The sequence below is a fragment of the Rhinopithecus roxellana genome, chromosome 2, assembly GCF_007565055.1.
Source record: "Rhinopithecus roxellana isolate Shanxi Qingling chromosome 2, ASM756505v1, whole genome shotgun sequence".
In the NCBI taxonomy this organism is placed as follows: Eukaryota; Metazoa; Chordata; class Mammalia; order Primates; family Cercopithecidae; genus Rhinopithecus; species Rhinopithecus roxellana.
Window position 1 is genome coordinate 62,271,839 of NC_044550.1, and position 24,877 is coordinate 62,296,715.

Consider the following 24,877-nt stretch of genomic DNA (forward strand, 5'->3'; position numbering starts at 1 on the left):
ATTTTGGCAAAGCTATGTAAATGCTTAGAATTTAAGTGTCTTTAAAATGGGAATATGGCTTTCAAAAATAATATATTGGGAACATAACAATGAAACAACATGTATGAAAAATATTGATTTTTTTCCAGCACCTTATACTCCTTGATCCGTCAGTCTTTTCACTTATTTTTCCTAAAGAAGTGATAATATTTTCAGTTAACATTTTGTTGTTGCATTTTAACTAAATAACACCCAAATCAATAAACTCAAATTGAAAGAAGAAAGTTGCTATTTTCATAAAAAATAAGTTATATGCTTTGGAAAGAGTAAGAAGAACTCCCCAAAATAGTTACATCAAATTATATCTGGATAAGACAACAGAAAAAGAGAAAGTAAAATTTTTATTTAAAGGTCTGAAGGGATTCTGCACTCTGATTGCTGGGTTTTTTTGTTTTTGTTTTTGGTTTTGGTTTTGGTTTATTTTTTTGAGACGGAGTCTCGTTCTGTCACCAAGGCTGGAGTGCAGTCATGCGATCTCGGCTCACTGTAATGTCCGCCTCTTGGGTTCAAGCGGTTCTTCTGCCTCAGTCTCCCGAGTAGCTAGGACTGCAGGCACATGCCACCACGCCTGGCTAATTTTTTTGTGTGTATTTTTATTGGAGACGGGATTTCACCGTGTTAGCCAGGATGGTCTCGATCTGCCTGCCTTGGCCTCTCAAAGTGCTGGGATTACAGGCATCTGATTGCTTTACAAGGGTCCTTGGTTCTTTCTTCACTTAAAAAATAGAAACAGAAAATTATAGTGACGCGAGGTGAGTGTGGTATATGCAAGAAAAGTAATGGCAAATTGGTAAATTAAAGACGAGTCCTTGGTTGTAAATCAGAAGGGAAGCAAATTAATTCACAGATGCACATTTGGAATTACAAAAACTATAAAACACGTAGGTACATTTTTAATGATTTCCACTTTAATTGATTTTATGAATTAATCAATGACTTTCTGGCCTGATCTTGCCTGATAAGATGACCTAAAAAAATTCACTGCTGGCAGATTTGAAGTGAGGCCGGTAGTATTATATACAAGTGGAAGAGCAAAAACTGGCAATAATTATTGGGAGCAAAGTGACCTTTAAAAGTGTTAACACTTATAGGCATCTATCCTAAATAATTTTTTTAATTTAGGAAAAGGAGTTTATGTAAAATGTTTAAAACTAAGTATTTATATTACTTATAAAAGTTCCTGAAATTAAATGATGGTGGCTGTAATATAGACACATACATATACACACATACTAGGATATCTATATGACAAAATGTTATACAGTTATTAAAATAAACTGAACATTTAAGAGGATAAATACTCCCTAAAATATTGTTAAAATGACAGAGTATGTTATAAATCTGCATATAAAAAATGATTCTAAGAAGGGTAAGTGACCGTATTGTTGAATGAGGGATGATTTTTATCTCTCCTTCATACATATTTTGTCTTTTCCAAATTTATAGGTATAATATTTCTGAATCAGAAAAAAGTAAAAGGTTTTAAATTATTTTACTATAAAATAGTCTGAAAAACCAGAGGTTTTAGTAAATGGATAATTGGATATTTTTCTAAGTTTTAAAATTTTCCTCAACTTGGAAGAACTTTACCTTAAAAAGTTTAACAAGGAGGCACACTTTTTGAAAAAAGAATTCTTTTTCTCTTCAGGGCCTTGTCTCTATAGGTATAGTTAAAAATGTTGTAGAACAGAAAGAATGTATTTCCTACATTTGTACAAGGAGCAAATAGTAAAGATGAAGGGGAAAAAATAGGAGTAAGAGATAGTATATGATGAACATACTTTTAATATAAATTCATAATTCATATTTATCTCTTTTGTAAAATTTCTCTTTTAGATTTTGATTGAATTACCTCTATATTCTTTCAGTTACAACAGATTATGATTCTAAGACATTATCTCCAAATCTGCTCTCAAATTTACCTTTGCACAAATAATCTCTCCCAATTCAATGCTCTGCAAGGAAAGAAGGAAAGGTCAACATTTTGATACCTTATAGATGCTCTCAGTTGCAACATCTTTTCTCCTGTGGTCCACAGTCCACTTTCAAATTTCTAGATCAGAGCTTTCAGAGGCTTTTACTTTCATGGGAAGTGGAAGTATTATTATTATCGAAGCTTTGAGAAACTACCTTTTGGATTTTAATTCTTATAATTTTATTCTCACTGTTTTATTTTGTTTTGTTTTCCTTAAGACACTAGAGCTTATTTCCCTCCTTGTTTAAATTGCCTTGCATTCTGGTCATTAATTGGCCAATATTGGGGGCTCACCATGTGTTTCACATAAAGTTGCCGGCTTTCTCTGGTGTTATATGACAGCCTCCTTGAAAGCTGAAGACAAGGTGCATACACTTTGTCTAAAAAAAAAAAAAAAAGATGTGATTTGAACTAACGTAAATTTACAGTAGCCAAGGTTACAGCATAATAGGAAACTCTGTAATACCTGAATGGAGAAGCAGTCATAAAGGACAACTTGCAAGGGTGAAATATATTAACGTCTGTAACAGGATGTCAGAGCCTGCTGTGCATACATCTGGGAAGCTTCAGAAGCAAGGGAGGAAAAGGATCAGGAAATCAGAGGCTGGTTAAATATTGCATTGCTCTCAATAGGCGAATCAAATTAAAAATAAATCTTGAAGTCTTGAATAAAGTAAATAGAATCACACTCTATAAAGCAAAAAGTGATTCTGTAGCTGGAAGAAGCTTCCTGTAGCTGTATAAATTTTATGTGAGGTCCCTAAATCTTCCTCTTTATAGAAATGTTTATGTCTAGACTTTTTCCAGATCTTTTTGAAATAAAAAAAAAAAATTAAGAGCAATGAACCTCAAAAGATAGGGTTCATAGACAGGATTAGAGAAAGAGGTGAAATTTTGGCTGGATGCAGAAGCTCACACTTGTAATCCGAGCACTTTGGGAAGCCAAGGTGGGTGAATCACCTGAGGTCAGTAACCTTGGCTACTGGAAATGTACGTTAGTTCAAATCATGTATTTTTTTCAGTCAATGGCCAACATGGTGAAATCCTGTCTCTACTAAAAATACAAAAATTAGACAGGCGTGGTGGCGCACTCCTGTAATCTCAGCTACTGAGGAAACTGAGGCAGGAGAATCGCTGAAACCTGGGAAGCGTAGATTGCAGGGAGATGAAATTGTGTCACTGCACTCCAGCCAGGGCAACAGAGTGAGTGAGATTCTGTCTCAAAAAAAAAAAAAAAAAAGAAAAGAAAAGGTGGGGGAGAGATTTAAAATTAAATTAAATTAAATTAAATTGTGTGTTTGTGTGTGTGTAAATTAGTAAATTAAATGTTTTTATCTCATTTCCAAGACAGAGTAAAAGCATGGAGAAAATAGAAGAACTGAATGCAGACATGAGAAGCTAAATCACAGAAGAAAAATTAAGCAGGAGCTTGAGAGAGGGATGAACTGTGACAAGTTGTAAGAAGGAAGACCAGGACTGACCAGGAAAATAATAAGTTGTCCTTGATTGTACAAAAGAATCTTAATGGAATTTTCCTAATAAATGTAAGAATGTCAGCATAAATATTGATTTTAAAAACAACTTGAATTGTCTGATTTGTTCAAGAAGTTTCATTTCCAAATAAGCAAAATAAAATAATTTCAAGAATTTGAATATTATATAATGCATTTGGGGAAATATATTTAGAGGTGCTCAAATAATTGTTGTTGATGGTGAGGTTAAAGTCATGTAACCCCTTATTAACATATTCTATGTATTATATAAACTGTACCAAGGGTAATTTTGCTTCAGGACAAGTCAAAGGCAATGATAGTCTTATGTATATATTTTGATATCTCCATAGATAGTTGGAAAGAATATTTATCTTAACATGAATTTGAAAGTTTTGACCAGTATGAGTCTTTACACTTTTATTTTATATTATTATTATTATTATTATTATTATTGAGACAGAATCTCACTCTGTTGCCACTGGAGTGCAGTGGCTGTGATCTCGGCTCACTGCAACCTTCATCTCCTGGGTTCAAGTAATTCTCCTGCCTCAGCTTCCCAAGTAGCTGGGATTACAGGTGCATGCTACCACACCGAGCTAATTTTTGTATTTTTAGTAAAGGCGGATTTTTGCCATGTTGGCCAGGCTGGTCTCAAACTCCTAATCTCAGGGGATCCTCCTGCCTTGGCTTCCCAAAATGCTGGGATTACAGACGTGAGCCACCGCACCCTGCCAACACTTTAATTTTTGAACAGATATTTTGGGGAGGACCAAAATCATGGAAAATTTTAGTGCCTGAAAATGACCAGAAAATTTATGGAACTTACTCTATATTTTATCCAAGGGAAAAAAAGAAAAACTGGAAAAAGATTGAGTAAATGGGAGATAAAAAGTAAATGTTCTGATTATGTCATACAAAACATCTGTTTATTCAGCATTAACAATAACACTTGAGTAAGTTTCAAAACAAATTACTTTTACTATACATCACAAATATAATGCAGTGGCACTGGGAATGAATAATAAATAAACAAACTTTGAAATTAACAAATACTCTCTGAGTTCAGAAGAATGCTAAGGCCAAGAAGCAAATGCTGGAGTCTGGCATGGCCCTTGACACATTTGAAAGGAGCCTCACGTTCTGGCAACCATTCTGGAAAGTGTTCCTGTGACCGAATCTGCAACAAGTAGAGAAAATGCGGCAGGAAGAGTGACTTTCAATCTATTGATGTAATAAAGGCCATTTCCAGGTAAAAAGAGTGAAAAGTGGGGACACAATGTTGTGACTGTCTCTGGCTCTCACACGAAGCATTTTAAATTATCCCCTTTGGCAAAGAGAAGTTGTTAACTACAAATGTGACTGTCTCCATCTTCCTCATAAGAAATTCCCCAAGAAACCATTAAATAGTCAAGATAACTTATGCTAAATTTAAACTTTTTCAATAAAACTTCACCTTGGCCTGAGGGATTTGGACTGTTGGTTAGACTCTGTTTCAGCATTCAGTATGAGGAAAGCATACACTCTCACTGTGACCACAAGAAAACAGAAAAATCATCAGATAGGTAAAAGGATACATTATTTTTAAAGGATAATTTTCTTTTGGGATATTAGAGTAGTGCCTAAGGATAAAACAAATTGAAAATAATTTAATTTTTTCTCAAATTAAGAAACCAATGTTGTCTGAAAGTATTAAGTAATATGGAAAAAATCTAAGACTTAGAAAAGACTAAGACTACACAAAGATTAAAAAAAGATTGATGAATAAAATCTGCAGTGGAGTCAATGAACAGCAAACTGGATACTGCAAGAAGTTAAGATTAACAAATTAGAAAATGGGAAATGGTTCTCATGGAAAGCAAAATGGCACTCGGAATAATTCAAGGAGAGTGTATTTTCTAAAGGGCTATTTACAAATGTTTGAATATAGGGGAAACCCAAGAGATAGAGCATCAACCTGGGAAGCAGAAGCAGCCACACTCCTGCTAAACTTGAAGGGACAAGTGAAGGGACTGAGCATTTGAATTTGAAGAGAAGAAATTGCCCGCTGTGCCCTGGGGCACATTGAGAGAGGGAGCTGGGTCATATGCACCCTGCTCTCACCCTGCTCCCTACCTCAGATCTCCTGAAGCTAGAGAGTGAGAAGCCGGTGGATATGTTTCATACTCTTCAGCCTCCCCAGGTAAAGTGAGGATGGAGAGAGATAAAGTAACAATGCCTCCATGTAGACCTGGGGGGGGGGGGGGGGCACATGGAAAATATCCAGCCCACAGATAAAGAATAATCTGAGAACAGATATTGTATGAAATACAGATGAAAAATGGACACAATCAAATTTAGAAGTGGTAAGAACTCAGGGATAGAAAAGCAATAGACAGAACAGATGGTAGGGGCAAGAGAAATAACAGAAGTCTTTCCTAGATCAAGAAAGCTGATTTCATATCTCCAAAAGCTACACTAAATGTATCCACACACTCTAAAAAGTAAAACACTATAATAAAGAACATAAGAATAGTGGATTAGCTTTTTTAGAAGAACTGATATTAGCAAAAAAAACCATACATGAATTAGTAAGTGTTTTTCTGCATGGTAGAGAATGCTCTCCTGTCCCCCCTAAAATTGTTCATGTGCTTATCTCTTGAGCCTGTGAAGTATAGTCTTTTACATGGTAAAACAGACTTTTCAGATGTGATTAAGATTTTTGAGATGGGATTATCTAGGTGGTCCAAATGTAATCACAAGGAAGGTATAAGAGAAAGACAATAAAGTCATAGTCAGAGACAGATGTTTATGAAAGCAGAGGTTGAGATGATGGTCTTTGAAAATAGAGGAAGAAGTCTTAAGCCAAGGAAAGCAAGCAACCTCTAGAATCTGGAAAAGGCAAGGAAATAGAGTCTCCCCTGCAGCATCTAGAAAGAACATGCTTTGCCAGTTCATTGATTTTAGTCAGTAAGACTTAAACCATTTCCCATTTTCTAATTTGTTAATCTTAATTTCTTGCAGTATCCAGTTTGCTGTTCCTTGACTCCACTGCAGATTTGAATCTTTTTCAGACTTCTGCCCTCTGGCACTGTAAGATTATACATTTGTGTAATTTAAGCCACTAAATTTGTGGTGGTTTGTTACAGGGACAATAGGAAACTAATACATACTGTTATTTGATTTCTATTATTATAGAAAACAATTATTTAAAATAATAATCATTAGACTATAATTATTCAATAATTGTTAGCATAGTTATTCAATGATTACTAGAAAAATGCACAATATTATGTACATATATAATACATAACCCTGTAAACTGGATTGGCATGTTCTCGTGTGGAACCCAGTCCACACTATTACTATTATTTTGTTTTTGTATTATTTTTATTTTGTTTGTATTATCATGTTTGTTTTTTGTTTGTTCTGGCAGCCCATTTCTGTATAGATGCATCCTAAGTATAGATATTTTTATAATAGTAGTGAGTAAGTAGTCTGTGTGTGTGTGCGTTTCAATTTGTTGGGTCTTTTTCTTTTTTTTTCCCCTAAAACTCTCTTTTCCATAATTTCTACATATCCAGGAAAGAGTAAATTCCATATAGTCTAATAATGCTTTCTATCAATTATCTATTTATAAATTGTACAGTAGAAGGTGTTGTGCCCATAAATGAATGGATTTATTCAGGTTAAAATGTTTCATTTTTCAAAAACACTTTTTAGTCATTTTCTTTGTGCCTCAATAGAGTACGATATCTACCTGGACTTCCTTATCATATTGAAATAGAGATAATGTGACATTTATATTGTTTCTTTCGTTCACTCTGGCAGCCCAATTCTATGTAGATGCATCCTAAGCATGGAAGGTTTGTTTAAAATAGCAGTAAATGTGGGGTGTATTTGTTTGTATATGTGTGTGTGTGCGTGTGTGCGTGTTTAAATTTGTTGGGCCTTGTTCCTTTTTTTCCCTAAAACTCTCTTTTCCATAATCGTCTACATAGCCAGGAAAGAGTAAATCCATATAGTCTAATAATGTTTACTATCGATTATATATAAGTTACACAATAGAAGGTGTTGTGCCCAGAAATGAATAGATTTCTTTGGGCTGAACTATTTCATTTTTTACCGTGTTTGTATTTACACTTCAGTAATCTAGGAGAAATATTTATTTTCCTGTATTATATTTGCAATAAAGTATACTTGTGGAAGTAGTACACTATTTTTTTCTATCTAAAAATTTTGATTTGTGTCAGAAATATCAAATGTTAATGTGTAGAATAAATGTCTCAGAGACACAAGGTTTGTTCAACATTGTGCGACAACGTCTGATATGCATTCCATTCTACATTTATTAACACAAGAATGATCAGTATCCAAATCACCGAACATTCCAGACAAGCAAGGGATGCTGATTTACCACTATTGAATCTGGGAATTAAAATATAACAAGCTTGCCAGATGTAAAGTTCTAGGTTTGGTGAAGAGATAAAAGCCCTCTTACTGACGTGCTATATGACTTTACAATGGAGCATTAAGCAGCAACTTGAAAATGTAGCCAGATGTTGATCTGTAAAATTTTCACATATTTTTGTAGTAACTTTGAAAGCCTCAGAGTAGTTAATATATACTCATAGACTGCACATCATTTGCTTGATAGATGGTCTGATAATAGTAGCAATTAAAATGTTTGGGAATGCCATAAAAGTTTTTTCACAAATCTCTTTTGTCAACACAAACTACCTTATGTACAGCTATCAACAATGAAACTGTTTCAATCCAAATTGAAGGCAATTTTAAAAGTCTGGGACACTGCAGAAAACACAAGCCAAGGTGACTTTCAATCTTTAGTCCCTAGTAGTTGGTTTATGTAATACAGACTTTTTTTGTTCTTTCTTCAATTATAATAATTATATGTCTGCCAGGTGCCATGACTCACGTCTGTAATCCCAGCACTCTGCATGACCGAGGTCGGTGGATCACCTGAGGTTGGGAGTTCGAGACCAGCCTGACCAATATGGAGACACCATGTCTCTACTAAAAATACAGAATGGTGCATTCCTGTAATCCCAGCCACTTGGAAGGCTGATGCAGGAGAATCCCTTAAACCCAGGAGGTGAAGGTTGTGGTGAGCTGAGACTGTGCCATGGCACTCCAGCCTGGGCAACAAGAGCGAAACTCCGTCTCAAAAAACAATAATAATAAGTACGTGTCAATCACATCATATTATTTAATTTGGCAGTACATCTTTTATTTGCCATGTTACATCATTACAATTTTGATGCAAGATTTTCTTTTATATATGTTCTATTTTTTAAGTTCAGCTTTTGATATTCACGTTATTGAAGACATCATTTATAATAAATCTAAATTATAAATCTGAAAATGTTTAGTTTTAAACTTTAGTTTCTAAACTAGACTAATTCAGAATTTTAAAATTTCTAGCTAAAAGATCTTATACTACTCAACAAAAAGTATAATTTTCCAAGAGGAACAAACCATTGTTTCTTTTTATTACTGAAATGTACATTTTGATTTGTAGATTAACATACTGTAAACTGCAAATTACTATATCTGGTTGTAAATCAGGTGTAATGTTAGGCACTTTCTTTTGCATCAGTAAAAATATATTCTCAATAATTATATTCTATATGATTTAGTCACATGCATTCCTAATTTTCTGCAAATGGTAGATTTAAGACCATATATGAATAAAACTTTACCTAAGTTAATCACATTGTAATATTTTAATATTAAGCTTGTAATGTCTGAAATTCTAAACCAATATTTGGTAACAGAGTGTTAAATGTAAATCCAAAACTACAAGAATATGCAAGAACAAGAATCTAAATTTCACACTATGAGAGAATATTCAGCCATCACTCTCAACAGTGATTTTTTCCAATGACTTAAAATTACATCATTGGCTTTGAAACCTAGAGAATATGGACTATAGTGTGAAGTAAAGGGACCCAATTCATTTGTTAATGAATGAATGCATGCAGAATAAATTTATTTTAAAAATCAAGGAAGAAGAAAAAAGACTAAGCAGAGAAAGAAAGGGAGGGCGGGAAAGAAAGAGGAAAGGAGGGAGAAAGGAAATGAGGGAAGAGAAGAGAAAAGAGCAAAAAGGACATTGAGAAGTAGGGGAGACAGGGAGAGGGGGACAATAAAAAGACAGCTTTTCCTGAAAGAAGGAATTTTCCTCAAGATGGCAGCATTGCCTGCAGTTCCAGCCTGCCATACAGATTTTAGATTGCCATCCCAACCGTTTCTCAGCCCTGCCAGTCTCTAGAGCTAATTTCTTAAAGTCTCTCTCTCTCTCATATGCATATGAAGAAACATTTTTGAGTAAGAATTCTCAATAAGGATAGCAGCATTTTTAACTCATTTATGCCTGAAGTTGCAATTTTTAAAATTTTTGCAATCAGATCTTGGCAATGACCTTTAGCAGTAGGATATAAATATCTCCTATATGCTTAGTGTTCTAATAATGGAACGCTAGGCGTAAGTTGATAAGTGGTCTTTTCAAAGAAATACATCTCTTTTATTACCCTACACACACACACACACACACACACACACACATATATATACACATACACACACATATAGAGAAGCATATATATATATGTTTCTATAATATATAAAGTCTCCATAGTCTTTATATGTATAGATAAAATATATAATACGTAACTATTTATATAGAGAGACTTTATTTTATCTATCTAGATAAATAGAATATATATATATATGGAGAGAGAAAGAGAGAGAGAGAAAAATAGGTTCTATTTCTGTGGATATCCCAGATTAACATAGATTTTCAGATGAGATGAGGTGCACTCAGGGTGGTATGCCTGTAGACATAATACAGATTTTTAAATTTAATTTGATAATTTACTAATTACTCATGGTGCCACATATGTTCAATTCACAACACACTGCAAGGCAGCCCTTACAGGGACTTAAACCACTTATGTTTGTTCCTATTGAGTTTAGCACTGACTTGCTAATTCTTAATTTTACTGGACCTATAGAACCCTCATCACCAAGAGTGTTTGTTTCCAGAGATCCACAGGAATCATTAAACTGCAAGATAGTATAGGCAAAAAAGTGTGATCAAATCATGTAGGTGTGAGTAGGAAAAAATTAAATAAAGGTAATAGAACAAAGAAGAATATCCTATCAATAACACAAATCAGATAAATTCTCTTATTTCTAATTAACAAACACTCCTTGAAGAACTTTGTGAAGAAGAAACAGTTTTCAGGAGGAATTTTCAACAGGGATAGCACCATTTAAAAAAAGGGGGTCTTTTTAAAGAAATAAATCTCTTTTATTAGCTTAAGTATGTCGACTAGAAAAAGTCTTAGCTCCAGAATAGTCACATATCATAATTCTAACAGAGCACTATAAATCTTGAAATATTTCATGAATTTTTTACACCAATAATCACTTTCTTTCAATATTGGCTATGGTATAATTCTCATCATAAGTTTCCATGCATTAGCTAAACTATTAGAAAATTATTCTTGTCATAATCTTAAGATTTATATACCAGAAACAACATATAACAATAAGTCACCTATAAAAGAAGAAAACTGCATATAGATAGTTAGCATTCCTGGAAATCTCAGCCCACAAATCATTTAACTTTTGGAGAACCCCAAAGGAAGCAATTTTTTAAAACATACAGCTATAATTCTAATTTCAGTACCCCAAAGAATTAAAAAACAAACTGATCAAAATTCACGGACTGGTAGGGCCTAGTATGGAAAAGGTTTGAATTGACAGAATGACTATTTCCCTAAGTAACTATTGTGCCCAACGAAGTTGGTGAACCACTATAATAGAAGTAGAAAGGAACGAGTAAAGCTAGTACAATAGTCCAAATGAAAAGTTCAAGAAACTAAAATAAGACAAGTGGCAATAGAAATATACAGAAAAAAGTAGATTTGATAGGCATTAAGGCTAAGTGATTTAGGGATCTAAGACAGTAAATGATTTGAGGAATAGGAAGCTGAAAAACTTAGATTATGTCAATTATAACATATTAACCAAAAGGGGGAAAGGAGAAGGAGGAGAAAGTAAATGTGGAAAGATAAAAATCTGGCTTTTATATTTTACTTAAGATGTCTGTGGAGCAGCAGATTAAGATATCTATCAATCAGTTAGAAATGTGTATCAGAAATGCAGAAGAAAGATGTGAACCTAAAATATAGATAAGAGCTATCACCATAAAGATAGTTAAGAAGAAAAAGAGGAGTGGAAGAGGAGAAGGGAAGAGAAAGAGGAAGAGGAGGTAGTAATGGGAACTTGTAGAACATATGTAGTATTGTTCTGTTTATGTATGCTTATTTTATATTTAAAATGTCATAGTAGACGTACCAGAGTATAATTTGTTTCTTTATTCAATAACAGGTTTTGGATATTTTTCCATTTCAGAACATATAGATTTATCTCAATATAAATAAATATGTACACGATATAGTTCCAGAAAGATACACAACAAATTAACAGCTGTGATTACCTCTAGGGAAGTGGGAAGTGATCAGGATTAAGGGTATGATCAAAGAGACATTTACATTTACTTGTAAAGTTTTATTTGTTTAATATGCAGAATGAATTAATGTATTGCCTATAAAATTAAAAATGCATTTTTAAGTGAGGTTAGACTAATTCATCTAGATTTATCATTATCTGATTTTATAGTTTAATGGAAAGCTTGTGATACCTTGCAAAAATTCAGTTATATGCCGGATTGTCTTAGAAACCAGGAAAATGCCATTGTTTTGTCACCAAATAATAATTTAATAAGACACATTTCTACTGAATTAGTATTGCAACTACTAGTGCATATGTGTAAAAATAGCAAATAATGCAGCTGCAAAATTTTACATTTATAAATCACCTATCGTTTGGAGTATTGGTATATTTCCATCAGTCACTTTAACAAAGCCAGATTGACATTTTAAAGTGGCAAATTATTAATATATGTAAAAGCGCTTCCTCAAAATTCACCGTGAAACAGTATTTGTGAATACTGTCAACAAAATTTTAAAAAAGTTGCTTATGATACATTTTCCTTCTTTTTAAATAAAATTGCCTCATTTCTTCTCAGGCTGTTTTTTTGTTGTTTGTTTGTTTTTCAATGATATGTAGCCAGCCTCCCACTCAACATCTAGTATGAGAATTTCCAAACTTCAATCTGAGGCCTTCTCTTTCTCTATAGAACTTTCACAGAGAATTGACTCATTCCCATTCCGTTATTTTTTATCCATTACTTGAATGCCAGTCAGGTGTGCTATGTCAAGCCCAAACCTCTTTCCTAAGTTCAGCTGTTATCTCTCTCCATGCTTGACACACTGTGACCTCAATAAACAGACCCCAAACAAATGTCATCTTTCCTCTCTCCTTCATTTGGCAGGGCATGATCATATCCAAACTGATTTTCTCTCCTGACTTCCTTCTTTATGCTAGTCATCCAAGGTCATTCAAGGTGAGAATGTTGGAGCATGAGTTGCAAATTTAAATGTCTACTGCTGGTAAGCAGGAAACAGCCTACGTGATTAAGACAAGGAGAAATGATATTGACTGGCAATCTGAGGGCATAACCAACTCATTCAAGGCAGTAGCCTTTCCTCAGCCTAGATCAGCTTATTGTTCTTATATGGGTATGTGTGTGCTCAGTGCTGCCAATTATTATTTTTAAATCTTATACTTAGCTGCTGACAAAAATTATATTTTAAATACTATGACAATGAAAAAAAAAAAATCCAGAAGAGGTGACAGCCTTTACTGTAGAGGATTTGGTTTGACATCAATGGAAGCAATGCCATGCTTTCATTTTAGGTAATTGGGCTATTAAAACAATCAGGCGGGGTGTGGTGGCTCACGCCTGTAACCCCAGAACTTTGGGAGGCTGAGGCGGGTAGATCACTTGAGGCCAGGAGTACGAGATCAGCCTGGACAATATGGCAAAACCTGTCTCTAACAAACATCAGCCAGGAGTGGTGGCATGCACCTGTAATACTAGCTACTAGGGAGGCTGAGGTGGGAGAATCACTTGAGCTGGAGAGGCAGAGGCTGCAGTGAGCCGAGACCACACCACTGCACTCCAGCATGGGTGATAGAGAGAGACTGTCTCAAAAAAAAAAAAAAAAAAAAAAAAAAAAAAAAAAAAAAAAAAAAAAAAAAGTCCTCTCTTGCTTTAGTCCATAAGACAAGTGAAATTTTAAATATTTACTGTAAGTTATTGACTCCCTAACAACAAATAATTTTTTCAATGATTTTAGAAATGTTGGTGTGACAGTCATCTGAGAAAAGTTCTATTTTCCCACCAAGAAAAGAATAATTGTAAGATCAGTAACTAACCTTCGTCATTGTGTATGTGTTTGTGTGTTGTGTGTGTGTATGTTTTTTATATAGTAAACCAGTGGTGTTAACACTTGGAGTCTCATTAGTAAACTCTATTCTTTTCTAAATGCTTTTGCTTCTGATTTAAATACAAATTTTTATTTTATTTTTATTTTTAAATTTTTTATATTTTAAATTATGGGATACATGTACAGAACGTGCAGGTTTGTTACATAGGTATAGACATGCCATGGTGGTTTGCTGCACCCATCAACCTGTCATCTACATTAGGTATTTCTCCTAATGCTATCCCTCCCCTAGCACCCTGCCCTCCGACAGGCCCCAGTGTGTGATGTTCCCTTCCCTACGTCCATGTGTTCTCATTGTTCAAGTCCCACTTATGAGTGACAACATGTGGTTAAATAAAAATTTTTAAACCACGATTTCTGTATCTAAATTTTGATGATTCTTTCCTAAGTTTGTTTCTTTCTCTTTTTCTTTTTCTTTTCTTTTCCTTTTTTTTTTTTTTTTTTTGACAGAGTCTTGCTCTATTGCCCAGGCTGGAATGCAGTGGTATGATTTCAGTTCACTGTAATCTCCGCCTCCCGGATTCAAGTGATTTTCCTGCCTCAGCCTCCTGAGTAGCTGGGATTACAGGCGTGTGCCACCATACCTGGCTAATTTCTTGTATTTTTAATAGAGACGGAGTTTCACCGTGTTGACCAGGCTGATCTCGAACTCCTGACCTCAGGTGATCTGCCCACTTTGGCCTCCCAAAGTGCTGGGATTACTGACTGAGTCACTGTGCCCAGCCCTAAGGGTGTTTCTTGAACCAACTGGTATCTTTAGTTCCTCCAGCTATTATTACACCTCAGGCTTTGAGCACACCCTGCATGCTAAAATCCATAAACACCTTTATTACCCTATTAAATTCTCACATAGTTAACTTTAAGTTTTGTGGAGAGAGAAACTGAAATCTCCTTTAATATTTTTTTCAGTATTCAATATCATATTATTAACTATAGTTGTCTTGTTATAGAGATCCATAGAAAAGAAGTCCCTGTGGAAATGAAAGCAGATATTGGAATCATTTAACCAAATCCAAGGAGTGTCTGGAGCCATCAGACAAAAGAGGCAAGGAAAAATTCTGCTTTATAGCCTTTGGAGGGGGCATAGCAGACACCTTAATTTAAGATTTCTGGCATCCCTGGGTATGAGAACATGTTTCTCTAGTTTTAAGCCACAAGTGTGCACTGATTTCTTACAGAAAAAAAAGGGTATGTTAATTTCTTACATAAGACCTAGCAATCTCATACTCCCCCTTGTCAAAAAACACCATCACATCTCTGCTTTTCTAAAAGAACAAACTTCTCAACGGTTTTCTGCAGCCACTGTCCCAGCTCCTCCTATCCCTTTGTTTTTCCTCATCTCATTACAACTGGGGTCTAGTTCTTAGCACTTAAACTTTCTTTGTTAAGATTTCCCACAATTCCATCTTGCCAACCCCTGTGGTCCCCGTTTGTGACCACCTGTCTCAGCACTCAACAGCGTTCAGTACAGCTGACACCTGGAGATCCTGTGATTATGCAGGCTTGGGTTTTCTTCACCTCGCTGGGGCTCCATCTGACTCTCCTTTACTGGTTTCTCCTCCTTTGACTGAACTCTGTATCTAGTGTCCTGAATTCAGTCTTAGAACACCTCCTCTTACTTTTTTCACTTTTTCAACTCATTTTGTCTCTAGTATATTCTAACACTGTGACCTCAAGCAAGTTATGTGACACTCTGCTTGTTTTCTCATCTGTATCATGGCGGTAATTAATCCTACGTGACTCAATGGATGTTTGTGGAAAAATAATTCATCTATATAAGGAATCTAGAACACAGTCTGACACGTAATAAGTGAGCAATAATGTTAGCCAATATGATGATAATGATAATGCTGATTATTTTATATCTACATTTGGATAATGAACAGACATCTCAAACTCAATATATCCAAAATAATATGCATGATTCCACAAAATTGCAATGCCTAATCCTCTTGCTCTGTTATGTGTCTTAGTACTTGATGATAACATCCCCAGAGAATCAGCTCATGACTCTTGTTCCCTCCCTTTCCCCAGCATCCAATCCTATAGCAGTTCTTGGTAACTTCATCTCCAAAGATAACATTAATCACTTCATTTTTCTTCACATCAATTGCAACCCTCACTTTCGTTTACATCACCACTACCTCTTACTGGGCTGTGACAGGAGACTTCATTGTTCTCACAATTGTCACTCAACAATCCATTTTTTCCATTAGAAGCCAAAACAGAATCAGAACATGCTGTTCCATTATTTGAACTATTCAATCACTTCCAATTAAGAAGTGACATTATGTTATACTGCCTTCCTATCAGTACATTCAGACTGTTGTAACAAAATACCATAAACCAGGTAGCTTATAAACTACAGGAATTTATTTCCCACAGTTCTAGAAGCCGGCAAATCCTAGATCAAGGTGCCTGAAAATTAGATGTCTAGTGAGGACTTGCTTTCTTTTTCATAAACTGCTGTTTTGTTTTTGTTTTTTACCTGTGTCTTCACATGGCTGGAGAACCACATTTCCCTGTGATCCCTTTTGTAAGGGCACGAATCCCATTTATAAGGGCTCCACCCTCATAATTTAATCACCTCCCAGGAACACACCTGCATATACAGTCACAATGGGTGTAAGAATTTAACTTAGGAATTTGGGAGGGGGGAGAATGGACACAAATACCCCATCTATAGTACTTCCCATTGTACCTAGATTATATCTACACTGATCTCATCTTATTTGATTCTTCTTCAAATCTCCTTTTTTAGCCAAAGCAGAGTTTCTTAAGACCTGGCCCCCACCTCAGTAGCCCTGCACATTCTCTCGTCTCTGCATAGGTAGCTCTCCATTCAAATTTTCACATGAAGGGCCCCTTTCATCACTCAGGCTTCAACTCAACTGTCACCTTCTCTTTTGGGATAGAGTACTATGGCATGATCATGGCTCACTGCAACCTTGAACTCCTGGGCTCAAGTGATCCTCTTGCTTCAGCCTCCAGAGTATCTGGGACCACAAGTGTGCACCACTATGCCTGAATAATTTTAAAAATTTGGGTGATATGGAATCAAGACCATCCTGGTTGACATGATGAAACCCTGTCTCTACTAAAAAATATACAAAATTAGCCAGGCGTGGTGGCGGGCGCCTGTAGTCCCAGCTACTCAGGAGGCTGAGGCAGGAGAATGGCATGAACTGGGGAGGCGGAGCTTTCAGTGAGCCAAGATCGCACCACTGCACTCCAGGCTGGGCAACAGGGCGAGACTCTATCTCAAAAAAAAAAAAAAAATTGGTGATATGGGGTCTCACTATGTTGCCCATGCTGGTCTTGAATTCATGGGCTCAAGTAATGCTCTGGCTTTGGCCTCCCAAAGTGCTGGAATTACAGGTGTGACCCACGGCACCTAGAAAACTGTCACCTTTTAAACATACTTCCATTGGTCTTCTTTTCAACACTGCCTTTCTTATTTCCAAGTAACTTTCTACCCTGGCCTATTTTTTTTCACTGCATGCTTTAGTGTCTAATGTCCTCTTTCTTTATTTCCTTATTTCTTTTGTTTGCATGTTTATTTTTTATTGCTTGATTCTACCAGCAAAATGTAACTTTATGAGGTCAAGAGTTTAATTTCTCTTGTTCAATTATATCTCCAGTACCAGGAATGAATCAAAGGAAATAAATGGCAACCAACACAAAATATTAATGCTTCATATTACTTCATTTGTCTTTAGAACATTTTGTGCATTTATGGCTTGTCAATTTGGGAAGTTTCTGCTTCTCATTCATTAGTTCATTCATTCCTTCAACACGTATTTCTTGAATACCTATGATATAGTTTAGATCTTTGTCCCTACCTAAATTTCATATAAAATTTTAATTCCCTATGCTGAAGGTGGGACCTAGTGGGAGGTGATTGAATCATGGGGGTGGTTTCTAATGGCTTTGCACCATCCCCCTAGTGCTGTCTTATGAGTGAGTCCTCATGAGATCTGGTTGTTTCAAAGTGTGTAGCACTTTCCCTTTCACTCTCTCTCCTGCCAGCAATGTGAAGATGTGCTTGCTTTCCCGTTGCTTCTGCCATGATTGTAAGTTTCCTGAGGCCTCCCCAGCCATGTCTCCTTTACAGCCTACAGAATCGTGAGTCAGTTAAATTTCTTTTCTTCATAAATCACCCAGCCTCATGTAGTTCTTTATAGCAGTGTGAGAAGGAACTAATACAATCTACTTATTTGCCAAACCACTGTTGTAGTTTAAGAGCTCAAAGACAATCAAAACCATTCCTTCACTCAATGAACTAGTAATGTAGACCAACCTGAAAATACTAGAGGGCTCAATAAAGCTCTGTATAAAATGTTTTATAACCAATATTTAGATCAGTTATTCAATTAAATAGGCAGATAAAATATTTTGTAAGCCACTTAGTAGATAATGTCTCATAAAACTATAGAGGAAAATCAATAGAAATTAAAGATTTTCAGAAATTTTTCTTATATGTTTTTGTAAACATGCATGCAAACACACATGCATGGGAAGATATTTCCTCTATTCCTTAGAGGAATTCCTAGATGCGGTATGTGATTTGTGTTATTTTTATACAGTGTTCAGTAATGTGCTTAAAATAAACAACAACAAAAAAATAGACTGAGTGTAACAGGTAACATCCATAATCTCACCACTTTGGGAGACCAAGGCAGGAAGATTGCATATGGCCAAGAGTTCAAGACCAGCCTAAATAACATAGCAAGATCCCATCCCTATCAAAAAAATACTTTTAAAAATTAGCCAGCTGTGGTGGTGCATCTCTGTTGTCCCAGCTACTCAGGGAGCTGGGGCGGTTGGATCACTTGAGCTATAATCTCACCACTGTGCTCCAGCCTGGGCAACAGAGCAAGACCCTTCCTCTAAAAGAAAAAAAAAGAAAAGAATTTACTCTTTAATATAGGCAGGAAATTGAGTATTCTGGATAGGTAAATATACTTGAGAATTATAATATGCTATGTGTTTTTAGGATTATAAAAATACAAATATTTCAGAAATTGTTTCAAGTACCTAAGCTTATTGATGTAGTAAGAAACTACTCAAAGACTAGTTGAAAATTTGTGTCAAATAACAACACTACTGAGAAAAGAAATTTTCCACATAAATTAATTTTCTTAATTAAAGCTTATAGTGTTATGTGTCCCAAACGCTTTTTAAAAGTCTTTTATTAAGTGACCTCATGTTGTACTGAAAATAGCCTGAGTTTTGGCAAAAGGTATATGGCACTTGTGATCCCAGTTTAGAAATTTACTAGCTATGTAACCTTAAGTAGATCACTTAAATATTTTGATATTTAATTTCATTATCCTTTAAAACACAGCAATAAGGATGTTATTAGGTTATTGGAGGAATTTAGAAAAATACCTTTAAACACTTAGCATATCAAGCATATACTCAATATTGCTTTTCATGAAAATATTTCTAAATTATTAGTATGGATTTACTTTCTCTTTAAGCTACTGAGTATAATAACCTTATAATATCTGTATCACAAGGTAGAATTAGCTGATAAAATAAATATAGGCTAGGCACAATGGCTCACCCCTGTAATCCCAACACACTGTGAGGCCGAGGTGGGTGGATCACCTGAGGTCAGCAGTTCGAGACCAGCCTGGCCAACATGGTGAAACCTTGTCTCTACTAAAAAATACAAAAATTTAGCCAGACGTGGTGGTGGGTACCTGTAATCTCAGCTACTTGGGAGGCTGAGGCAAGAGAATTGCTGGAATCCAGGCGGCAGAGGTTGCAGTGAGCCAAGATTGCACCATTGCATTCTAGCCTGGGCCAACAACAGCAAGACTCTGTCTCCAGGAAAAAAAAAAAAAAAAAAAAAAAGTCTATATCTATATCCAACTGTCTGTCTATCTATCTGTCTATCTATCTGTCTATCTATCTATCTATCTATCTATCTATCTATCTATCTATCTATCTATTTATGTATCTATAAGCATGAAGTTGAATCACCACTCTGCCATTAATTCACCATGTTACATTGGCCCAGTCATTTCTCCCCTCTGACATATAATTTCTCTTTCTGTAAATTGTGAAGATTGGGATAGATCTTTCATAAGATTTCTTCAAGATCTAATAGGCCAATATTGCAAGAAGCCAATGATGATTTTGTGATGTGATATTGTGTTGTTCTAAGGGGCTTTTATGAATTGAATTGTACTCTCAAAAGTTATGTTAAAGTCCTAACCCCCAGTACCTGTCAATGTGATCTTCTTTAAAAATAAGTCATATGCAGATTTTATCAAGTTAAAAAAAAGTGTCTTTGCAATCCAATATGACTGGTGTCATTGGAAGAAGAGGGAAACATTTAGTATGGTAAGGACAAAGATATGCAGTGAGAAAGTCAAGGATGATGGAGGAAGAGATTGGAGTAATGCTGCTACAAGGTGCAGAATGTCAGGGGCATTTGAACCAGAGCAACTCCATCTTGAATAAGGACTGGGTAAAATAAGGCTGAGACCTACTGGGCTGCATTCCCAGGTGGTTGGACATTCTTAGTCGCAGAATGAGATAGAAGGACAGCACAAAGTCCAGGTCACAAAGACCTTGCTGATAAAAGGATGCGATAAAGAACCTGGCCAAAGTCAGAATGGCGATTACTGAAAAGTCAAGAAATAACAGTTACTGGTGAGGTTGAGGAAAAAAGGAATGCTTTTTACACTGTTGGTGGGAGTGTAAATTAGTTCAACCATTGTGGAAGACAGTGTGCCGATTCCTCAAACACCTAGAGGCAGAAATACCATTTGACCCAGCAATTACATTACTGGGTATATACCCAAATAAATGTAAGTAATTCTATTATAAATATACATGCACATGTGTTCATTGCAGCACTATTCACTATAGCAAAGTCATGGAATCAACCCAAATGCCCATCAATGATAGACTGGATAAAGAAAATGTGGCACATATAGACCATGGAATACTATGCAGCCATAAAAAGGAACAAGACCATGTCCTTTGCAGGGACATGGAAGGAACTGGAAGCCGTTATCCTCAGCAAAATAACGCATGAACAGAAAACCAAACACTGCATGTTCTCACTTATAACTGGGAGCTGTACAATGAGAACTCATAGACACATAGTGACAAACAACACAGATGGGGCCTGTCATGGGGGAGCATCAGGAAGAATAGCTAATATATGCTGGGCTTAATACCTAGGTGATGGGTTGATCTGTACAGCTAACTACCTTGGCACATGTTTACCTATGTAACAAACCTGCACACCCTGCCTGTGTCGCCTGAAACTGAAAATAAAAGTTGAAAAAAAAAAAAAAAAGAAGTTGGCCAAACCCCACCAACACTAAGATGGCAATGAGAGTGACCTCTGATCCTCCTCACTGCTCATTATATGCTAATTATGATGCATCAGTATGCTAAAAGACACTCCTACCAGTGCCATGACGGTTTACAAATGCCATGATAATGTCTGGAAGTTACCATATATAACCTAACAAGGGGAGGAAGCCTCAGTTCTGGGAATCGCCACCTTTTACCAAGAAAACTCATGAATAATCCACCCCTTGTTTAGCATATAATCAAGAAGCAATTATAAGTATAATCAGTTGAGCAGCCCACGTCGCTGCTCTGCCTATGAAGAAGACATTCTTTTATTCCTTTCCTTTCTTAATAAACTTGCTTTCACTTTACTCTCTGGACTCACCTCAAATGATTTCTTGTGCGAGGTCCAAGGACCCTCTCTTGGACTCTGGATGGTGACCGCTTTTCAGTAATACAAGGAGTGAGGCCACCACCAGAATCCAGGAAGAGGCAAGAAAGAATGGTTCCCACAGTCTCAGAAGGAACGTAGCCCTGCTGGTGCCTTGATTTTGAACTTCTAACCTCCAGAACTGTGAAAAAACACATTTCTGTTGTTTTAAGCCACCCAGTTTGTGGTACTTTGTTGTTTCAGCCTCAGGACACTAAGGCAGGGTGTCAAAGATGTACAGACCTGTTGATTTCTTCTACTTATGGGTGTCAGTCCAATCACTCAAGCATTCATATGTCTTACAGTGCTATTTTCCAAAAACGTTGAGAATTACTTGACAGGGCATACTCTATTTCATTATCTAGAGTGAGTATTATGATTTATTCTGTATACTTTCCAAAAAAAATTTAAAATAGGATTTTTCCAAAAAGCATCACGTGCATTGTAAATAATTATTCTGAAACAGGTCTTAACGTAGATGATGATAAATTTCTAACATATTTATTTTTATTCTCACCCAGTTGAAAAATATATCTCATGATACTTCATTTTATATACCATGTTAAGATATAATAGTAACACCATAGTCACCTCACTGCCTTATTTTTGGTATTTTTCTCTAAAATCATTTATAGATATAATATTTTCCAAAATATTTTCTCCCTCAAGATAAAATTATGTTATTTTTGACATTCCAATCGACTTACTAACTACAACAAATTACGTATTATTTCCAGTGCTGTCAAATGGGACATGAAAAATGTGGCAAATGTCAAACTTTATTACATGGGTTTTAAAAAAAATAATTAAAGCTACTTATTTTTCAAAAAGAAAAAGAAATTGTGATAGTTATTTCTTCATTTGCTGTGTGCTATGGTTTGAATAATGGTGTCATTTCCAAAATTCTTGTTGAACTTAATCCCCAGCAGTATTTAAAAAGTGCAGCCTCTGGGAAGTGATTAATGTGATTAGCACCCTTACAAAAGGGCTCCAGTTTTAAGGAGTGCTCCTCAGCCTTTCTATTGCTCTACCAGTGAAGACACAATTTGTCCCCTCCAGAGAAGAACAACAAATTTGTCTTCTTAGAAGTGGAGACCAGGCCCTTTCCAGACACCATTCCTGCCAGCACCTTGATCTTGAACTTCCCAGCCTCAAACGACAAATAAATCTCTCTATTGTTTATAAATCACTGTCTGTGGCATTTTATTACAGTAGCACAATTGAACTGAACACTGTGCTTTCTGGTTTCTTCCTTTGCAGAGCAAAATAACTTCAGTTTTTCATAAAACTAGCTGAAAATGGCATATAAGACTCATCATTAATGTAAAAATTCTTGCCAACAAAGTGTAGAATTTCCTGAATACATTTACTATAATAATAATTATTATTATTTCAGTTTTGACTCGAATCTTCATTTTCGCACCCCAAGAGTAGATTATAGATCTAGATCTGATAATAGGTCATAGCATTTTAATTCATTTTTGAAGGTTTGTGATATGTTTCTTCTATAACAGAGAGTTGAATCTAGTGGCCCAATTGATGATGCTGCCAAAGAATATTTAAGGAGGTAGGAGAAGATAGGTGGCTATCCAGTTACATCATGAGCTTTGTGACTGTCAGTACATTTCTTTTCAAGGGTTTTGTACTTGGCAACTGAAGGATTATCGTTTTAAGTCTTTTTTAGAGTGTCCCAGTTAGTCATGTTAATTATTCTCCATGGATTTGGAAGAAAGATTTAGTAATTTTTACAAAAACAAGTATGGAAATAAATATATATTTGGAAATAGAAGAAGTGCCAGCAGACATTACTTTATTCCTGCACTAGGCATGCCCATCGGCAGCTACAAAACAGAATATAAATCAGAATTTCTCCAGAGAAGGAAAGCTACGATCATTAATGGGATAAGAAGGCTACTTCTCAAAAATGATTTAAATAACAGGGAGTTTAATATAAAAAAGTGAAGAAAAATCTAATTTCTTTATCAGTTTTTTAAAAAAACACATCCAACATGCATGCGGAAATATTTACGTATCCTCTTTAGTTCAGAAGGACTTGACTGTATTTTTTAAAGTATGTGTATTGGGCAAATTCTCAGCTGGAAACAACAGAAGTCTTTCTGATCACTTTAAGGTGAATAACGACTTCTCAGAACATATTAGGTCACTCACAGAGTCTCGGGAAGGGATGCAAAGATGGACTTAAAGTTTAGCTTCCAGGAACAGCACCCATACCAGGCCAACGACCGGTCTGATGACAAGGCTGACACTGGTGCCACTGAGTGTGTCATGCCAAGACACTGACTTTATTGCAACTGCCAGGACCATTACCACATCTGTACCAGGAACTTGACCTGTCACCCTTGGATTCCAAATACATTTACTGCCTCATGCCAATCAATAAAAGGCAGTGCCATCAGAACCTTTTCTTCTTGCTTTATTCATTAGAAAATCCAAATGTCACATGGACAAAATTAGTGGAGAATATGCTACTAACTGAAATGAGACATGAAAAAATGAGTTGTACCTTTTAAATTGAGGAAGTTTTCTTCACATAAAGTATCAATTTTTGTAAAGATAGAAAGGCTATTTGAAATACCATGTTCTGTCACAAATATGATAATTATAATACAGATTGGATTCTAAGAATTGGTAAATAATTTAGAGGATTTTTAGTCTGTAAAGTATCCAAGGCATTCATTCATTTAATAAATAATTAACACATTTGGTTCTGTGACCTAAAGCAAGTGACTTAAACTTCTCTGAGTCTCGGTTATCTAAATGCAAAATGGAGAAAATAATATTTATAAATGCAAGAAACTAATGTGGTAAGCACTCAATAAATTACTGTTGCTATTATTAATAAATAATAGGGCCTAGGCAAAAGTATTCCTTCTATAGAATTCCTAACAGATAACCATCCAGTCTTTTGAGTACTTTTATTATCATGTTACTTATATCTCTATGACAGCTCATTTCAAACTAGAGCATTTATTTTTATTTATATTACATGTAATATCATGCCATGCCATTATAATTTCCTAGTTTGGGAGCCATCAGCATAAAAAAGATTCCATTACAAAAATTCACTGTGTTAAATTAAACAGTTTTTCATGATAGCAATATTTTAAAAGGTGGCTGGATTTCCAATACCTCCACAAGATTATTTCAATTCATGATCATTCATCTATATTATTATATCACT